Below are 7,592 nucleotides of genomic sequence, written 5' to 3' on the forward strand. Positions count from 1 at the left end.
TTACCGTAATACTTTTATGTACAGAATAATGAGACATGGATAGGATAGGTCGAGGTGCCCCTATCGTTTGGCTGGCACGGTCGCCAGATTTGAACGTGCTAGACTATTTTCTTTGGGGCTATGTAAAAGCTTCAGTCGAGCACCATCGTGATGGTACCGAAGATGAGGTACGCGAAGCTATTTTAGCGGCCTTTAATAGTATTACGTCGGACATGGCCCTGCCGAAAATGGTCGATTAAAACGGATTAAAAAAAATGTAATCCGAATCGATCGTATTTTATTCGAAGTATTGCCCATTGCTAGCTATACATTTTTCCCATCTCTCTGACACTTTGTGGATGCCACGCCAAAAAAACTGTTGCTTCTTTGAGGCAAACCAGTCATCGAGCCATTTTCGTACATTTTCGTAAGAAGTTAAGTGCTGCTCAGTAAGTGCGTGTCCCATCGATGCAAATAAGTAGTAATCGGATGGAGCCAAGTCTGGTGAGTAAGCCGCATGCGAAAGTATTTCCCAACTAAACGCTTCAATCGTTTCCTTGACCGGTTTTGCTGTGTGTGATGGTGCATTATCATGAAGCAAAATCACTTTGTGTTGCCTTTTTTGATATTCTGGTCGTTTTTCACGCAAAGCTTGATTCAAATCGATCATTTGTTGTCGGTAGCGTTCAGTACTAACGGTTTCGCCAGGTTTTAGCAGCTCATAATAGATCACACACTTCTGATCCCATCAAACACAGAGCATTGTCTTTCGTCCATAGCAATTTTTTTAACCACTCAAAGCACTGTGATTTACCAAGAGCATGCTCACCGTAAGCTTCGACAAGCATTCGATGCGATTCTGCAGCAGTTTTCTTCAAATGGTAACAGAAAATCAATGCTGTCCGCAAATCGTAGTTTCCAGGCACAAAATTCGACATGTTCAACGCTATTAAAAACTATGCTACTAAATTCGCGGATCACTGATTCAAATTCGCCACACTTGAACGTGAATTCTCGAAAGCCCGTTATCACGTCGGGGTCACCAGTTGTGGTAGTGTTATAGTTAAATCACTAGACTTTACTGTTTAGTAATAAAATATTTAATTCACGAGTGAGATGTGTACAGATTGATGGTCAATGAACGAACGAATGGATGTTACATAATTTGTCGTATGTTTAATATGTTGTTATGTAAAGTGTTAAATCAATAAATGAAATGTGTGAAAATGGTTACAAATATATTTCATGAAGTTGGTAACAAAAATGATTTTGAATTTAGCCGCAGGAACGCCACAGTACTCCCCTCCCAGCGACGTACTACGTTGCGAATCTAACTTTCTTCCTAGGACCAGAATATGTTCTGAGTTGTTTTCCAAGTAAGGTTGACTGAGGTGAATTGGAAGAAGAAGGAGAAGGAGGAGACGTCATAATCACATCATCGCTGGTTTCTTTCGGTAGGAAGGCTGGTTTAAGACGTTCTGTGGTGATATTGACAATTTTTCCTGCAACAACAATTGCAAATAGATTATCATTAATTCTATTAACAATACGAAAAGGGCCAGAATAAGGAGGTTGAAGAGATTTCCTAACAGCATCTTCACGAATCCAAACATGAGTGCAATCATATAAATTTTTATGAAAGAAAGGTGTTTTTTGTGATGATGTGCAGTAGGTCTTGATTTGATCTCTCTCATATGTATTCTATGTTTTTCGATGAAAATTTCAGGGTCAGATGGAAGATCCTCTTCAATGAAAAATTCTCCCGGAATTCTTAATGTAGATCCATAAAGCATTTCCGCAGGAGATGCATTCAAATCTTCTTTAAAGCAAGTACGAAGTCCAAGTAAAACTGTTGGCAAAATTTCAATCCAGTTTTCATTTGCGTGACACATAATAGCACTCTTCAATGTACGGTGCCATCGTTCCAGAATACCATTAGAAGCCGGATGATAAGCTGAGGTTCTAATACGCTCGAAACCAATTAGGTTGGTGAGAGCCTTAAATAATGCAGCTTCAAATTGAGGACCTTGGTCGGTTGTGATCGTCTGCGGAGCACCATACCTCGCAACCCAGTGCGTATAAAAAGCTGTAGAAACAGTATCAGCTGAAATTTCAGTAAGAGGGATTGCTTCCGGCCATCTAGAAAATCTGTCAATCATGGTTAAACAATAACGAAAATTTTGACAAATAGGAAGAGGTCCAATCAAATCTAGATGAATATGCTGAAAACGCTGATCTGGAATAGCAATCTTTTGAGGAAGATTCTTGGTATGCTTTTGGATCTTGGCACGTTGACAAGGCAAACACAATCGAGCCCATTCTTTTATATCTTTCTTCATAGTTGGCCAAATAAATTTTTGTTGTATTAGTTTGCAGGTAGAACGACCACTTGGATGAGATAAACCATGAACAACATCAAAAATTTTCCTACGAAGCTGTTGAGGTACATAAGGACGGATATTAACAGTAGAGCAGTCACAGAAAATAGGCGTAGTCGAGCCAGTAAGTACAAGTTTTTGAAGCTTGAGGGAAGAATTAGTGAGAAGTGTTTTCAATTCTTCATCTTCTTTTTGTAATTCTGCTAACTCTTCCAGAGAAACTATGATAGGCATCGAAACGGATTCAATTCTAGAGAGTGAATCTGCAACTACATTTTGTTTACCAGATATATGCTCGATGTTTGTTGAAAATTGAGCAATGAAATCAAGATGTCGGATCTGTCTGGGTGAAGCTTTATCCAATTTTTGTTGAAAAGCATAAATTAAAGGTTTATGATCTGTCCGAATAAGAATTTGACGTCCTTCAAGTATGTACCTGAAATGCTTGATGGCTAAATAAATACCAAGAAGTTCACGATCGTAAGTACTATAATTACGTTGAGTGTCGTCCAATTTCTTTGAGAAAAATGCGATTGGTTTATTAATTCCATCGATTATTTGTTCCAAAGATGCACCAACTGCAAAATCCGATGCGTCACAAGTGAGGATAAGAGGTACAGTTGAAGCCGGATGCGCTAAAGTTGTGACTCGTAAGAGTTCTTCTTTGCAATTTTTGAAAGCTTCTTCAGCTTCAAAAGTCCAAGTGACTAACCTTTTATCCCTTTTCCTGCTATCCTTAAGATAATCCGTAAGAACTGCCTGATGTGATGCAGCATTTTTCAGACAACGACGGTAAAAGTTGATAATACCTATAAATCTTCTTAACTCATGAATTGTTTTAGGTTTTTTATAATCAATAATGGCTTTAACCTTTTCAGATGTCGGTTTAATTCCTTGCTTGGAAACTAAATAGCCAAGGAAAGAAATTTCATCCTTACCAAAGAGACATTTGGACAAATTAATCGTCATGCCGAATTGTTTAAGCCGAGAAAACACAGTATGAAGATGTTTGGCATGTTCTTTCTCATTAACAGAAGCAATTAAGATATCATCAAGATAACAGACACAAAAATCAAGTCCAGATAATATGATATTCATAAGACGTTGAAAAGTCTGAGCAGCATTACGCAAACCAAAAGGCATTACAAGAAATTCAAAAAGGCCGAATGGAGTAGTAACAGCTGTTTTTGGTATGTCCTCTTTTGCAACTGGCACTTGGTAATAGGCTTTAACTAAGTCAATCTTAGAAAATATATTTTTACCGTGTAAACCAGCAGTGAAATCTTGAATGTGAGGAAGCGGGTATCGATCTGGAACAGTAGCTGCATTTAAAGCTCGATAGTCGCCGCAAAGTCTCCATGAGTTCGGTCCGTTTTTAGGAACCATGTGAAGTGGAGCTGCCCAGGTGCTGCTTGACGGTCTACAAATTCCTTGTTCCACCATAAAATTAAATTCGTCTCTTGCAAATTTTAATTTTTCCGGTGACAACCTGCGAGGAGTTGAAGCAATTGGTGGTCCTTTCGTAATAATATGATGCTCAATTTGATGAATCTTGTTTGTTGATATAAGAGCAAAATGAGTTAATTCAGGAAATTCAGCAAGGATCTTATGGAAAGGTGAGTCAGGAAATGTAGTGCAAATTGACAAGTGATTAACTTTAGATAGTTTTCCTTTAAATGAAAGACCGGTAACACTATCTAGAAGTTTTTTGTTTTTAATGTCAACTAAAATTCCATAATGACTCAAAAAATCTGCGCCCAATATAGGTCTCTGAATATCCGCAATGCAAAATTTCCATTTAAAAATTCTTCGTAATCCAAGATTTACAGTTAACATTTTTATACCGTAAGTATTAATCTTGGTTCCATTAGCTGCATAAAGCTTGAAAGAAGCAACTTGAGCTTTTGAAACAAATCTTTTTGGAATCAAAGAAATATCAGCTCCTGTATCAACAAGAAAATTAAGTCCTGAAGTTTTATCAGAAATAATGAGGCGATTGTTAGGTAAACCGTTGTCAGCCGCCTCACAACTCAACGGTGAAGCTAGTTTTCCTGCCTTTCGACCAAAGATTTAGACATATCACAAGGTATTGTACATTTAAAAGCTTTAACACCAAATTTCTTATGATAAAAACAAATTTTTTGGTTATCCTTATCAGATTTACTCCTAGAAGATGATCTAAATCTTTTTCTTTCCTTGTATCTAAATTTAGATCTGCTGCGTACACGTCTAACTTCCAGAGCTGCGATTCTTCGCTCGAGATCAACAAAATTCGAAGTGTCTTTTCCTGCCGAGGAAGCTATTGTTGCTACATGTAGGTTAGTTTCTCGGTCCAAAATTTTATCAGCCAGTTCAGCAAGCTTAACTAAAGGACAATCGTCCACAACCGCTAAAGTAGCTTGAACTTGCGAAGGTAATCTTTGCAACCAAATTGAATGCAATACATTTTCCGAAATCGCTCCTCCCGCTAACTGTTTAATTTCGCGTAGCAAATCCGACGGTTTCTTGTCATTCAGCTCAACACCAGCTAACAATTGACGAAGACGTTTTTCCTCCGAATCAGTAAACCGATTAATCAAAACGTTTTTAACATGAAGATATTTATCTTTTTCAGGAGGATTTTCAATCAAATCAGCAATAGCCAACAAAGCTTGCTCATCAAGATGCCGTATAACCGAGCTATACTTAACATCATCTGAGCGGATCCGAAAAACCAAGAATTCGCTTTCTAATTGAGCAAACCACAATTTAGGCTGCTTATGCCAAAAATTCGGCAATTTAACAAGGCGAAATTCGTTAGAATGGATCTCGTTTGGCTGACCTTGTTGATGAGGCTCATTACTGGCAAGAGTTTGTGTCGGATTCGTCAAACGTTGATGATGTTCTCCAGCCGATGGAACTGATGCTGACGCTGTAGGATTCGAAGTCGAAGATTCGTCCAAAGGCATCGTCAAACTCTGTCAATACTCTGCGTTGTGAAATTCAGAAGTCTAGTAGATCGCTGTCCTTGGAAATTCGATGACTCGAAAATCTCGTCAACTCGAAGAACACAAGCCACAAATCACACAAGAATCACAGCGGAACTCGAAACTCGATGGCTCACTAAATTCGCGGATCACTGATTCAAATTCGCCACGCTTGAACATGAATTCTCGAAAGCCCATAATCACGTCGGGGTCACCAGTTGTGGTAGCGTTATAGTTAAATCACTAGACTTTCCTTTTTACTAATAAAATATTTAATTCACGAGTAAGATGTGTACAGTGCTCAACGTGTCGGTGTGTGCCTTCACGGACGCTACACACATACGCGATGAAAGAGAGACAAAGACAGCGCATCATCTCTCTTTGTCAAACGATCAGTGTACTACCAGCATCGAAAAGTGGATGTAGCACGGATATGAACCAAAATCGAAAAGTGAATGTAGCACGAACATGAACCAATCGGCTGTTTTATCGGCTCTGAAAGTGGATGAGGCCATGTAGTTCCAGGCGGCGTAAAATGGATGTACGTGACGCTAGTGTACGACCTAGAAAAAGCGTTACACGAAAAACGGCAGCGTGGCGACTCTCATTCTTCTCTCTGATAATAGTAATACTTCATTTATAACGACAGAAATGTAAGGGTCGACAGGAGTGACGGGCAAACTCCAAATTAACATTGGAGACCTCGCGCGGTGAAAATGTGAAACTCAGGTTTCAGGGTTACCAACGCTGAGGAATGAATTCTTAATCTCGATGTATAGGTGTATGTCTGTATACGTACACACACGATTGCTATTTTATTTAATTATTATTAAATATATTACATATATTAATATTAACATATTTTCAAAATTTTCAAATTTTGTTTTCAATATAATTCTCAAAACATAAAATGTAATAACAAAACACATATAAAAAATTTTTTTGAGATATCTGTGGAATTGAACTTGGAGTATACTGCATGATAGACTGAATATTTTGCACTTCGTCATTACATGTATTATTTATATATATGCTTTCATATACCAGTACTCGTATGTGCTTACGCGATATCGGTACAATTGAAGAAAGATAATATAATTGTCTATGAATATATAATATAATTGTCTACGATTAAGACTGTTAAAAGGAAAAAAAGACATAAATTTGTGAGCAAGACTAGTAAGTCTCAATAATTAGAATTCGGATGTTAAGGGTCGGCAGGAGTGACGGCCAAACTCCGAATTGATATTGGAGACCTCGCGCGGTGACAATGCGAAACTCCGACTTCAGGATTACCAATCTGAGAAATAAATTCTCGATCTCTATGTAGAGGTGTATGTCTATATACGTACACACACGATTGAATTGCTCGCGTGGACGCGTGGATCAACGATCACGTTATCCTTGTTCCTCTAGCGTATCGCTTTACGGCCGAGATATGGCCTGAAAATGCTTTCTGGCCTCTCGTGGCAGAAAGCAGTAATGCAACAAGACTAATGGGCGCCCACTTTTTATAAATTTTATGTTTACTTATGCGCATATGTACAGATATATACCAATAGTATATAGAAATGTTACATATGTTTCAAAATTGTACAATGATAAATAATCTTAGTAGAATAATAGCTAATAGAGTGAACTAATATACAACGTGTAAGAGATACGGGCACTTCTTAGATTTGGCAATTTATTGCTTTTTTACTTGTTGCTTTTTCATCGATACTTTATGTATTGTCAGCATGATAGAGCGACAAGGAGAGAACGATTGTTAATTCTTGGCTTACATTATCTTTCAGTAATTGCAAATTTATAGACCGACAAGTATGCTATCTTGATTTCTTTTCGATTATATCGATATTATCGCGTAAAAATATCTGCTACATAAATACTGATAATATGAAAGCATTTACAAGAAATATGTGATGGCTAAATGCAAGAGTGTTCAATCTATCACGCAATAAACTCAAGTTCAATTCCACAGACATCTTAACAAAATTTTTTTATATTTTTTGTTATATAAACGTTATTACATTTTGTGTGAGAATTATATTTAGAATAATTATTAAAATTTTGAAAATATGTTGACCATTTTGTAATTGTACATGTGTATAAAAAATTTATTTTATGTATTTAATATATCTTGTAATAAACCAATAATAGCTAATCTCACAAAGTCTAACAGGCACCCGTGTCTTACATATTGTATATTTATTCACTCTGTTATCTATATTATTATTGATCATCATGCAATATTTAATTGCACGTATAA

At 37.1% G+C, this 7,592-nt stretch overlaps 1 long non-coding RNA gene across 13 annotated transcripts; it reads left to right on the forward strand.

The window, feature by feature from the left end:
* The first annotated feature begins 1,121 nt into the window (after positions 1–1,121).
* On the forward strand, positions 1,122–5,610 carry LOC115245415. 13 transcript variants are annotated; one of them, XR_003885534.1, is made up of 11 exons: positions 1,125–1,370; positions 1,438–1,625; positions 1,706–2,094; positions 2,171–2,247; positions 2,349–2,481; positions 2,574–2,837; positions 2,927–3,149; positions 3,236–3,547; positions 3,632–4,443; positions 4,570–4,675; positions 4,972–5,610. It is a non-coding gene; the product is annotated as an uncharacterized LOC115245415 (long non-coding RNA). The 13 variants fall into 13 exon arrangements; XR_003885535.1 differs by having other exon boundaries at positions 1,126–1,370; positions 1,706–2,051; XR_003885530.1 differs by having other exon boundaries at positions 1,127–1,370; positions 1,706–2,247; positions 3,632–3,973; positions 4,124–4,443.
* Positions 5,611–7,592: the final 1,982 nt, after the last annotated feature.

This window comes from Formica exsecta, unplaced genomic scaffold, assembly GCF_003651465.1.
Source record: "Formica exsecta isolate Colony F162 unplaced genomic scaffold, ASM365146v1 scaffold971, whole genome shotgun sequence".
NCBI lineage: Eukaryota > Metazoa > Arthropoda > Insecta > Hymenoptera > Formicidae > Formica > Formica exsecta.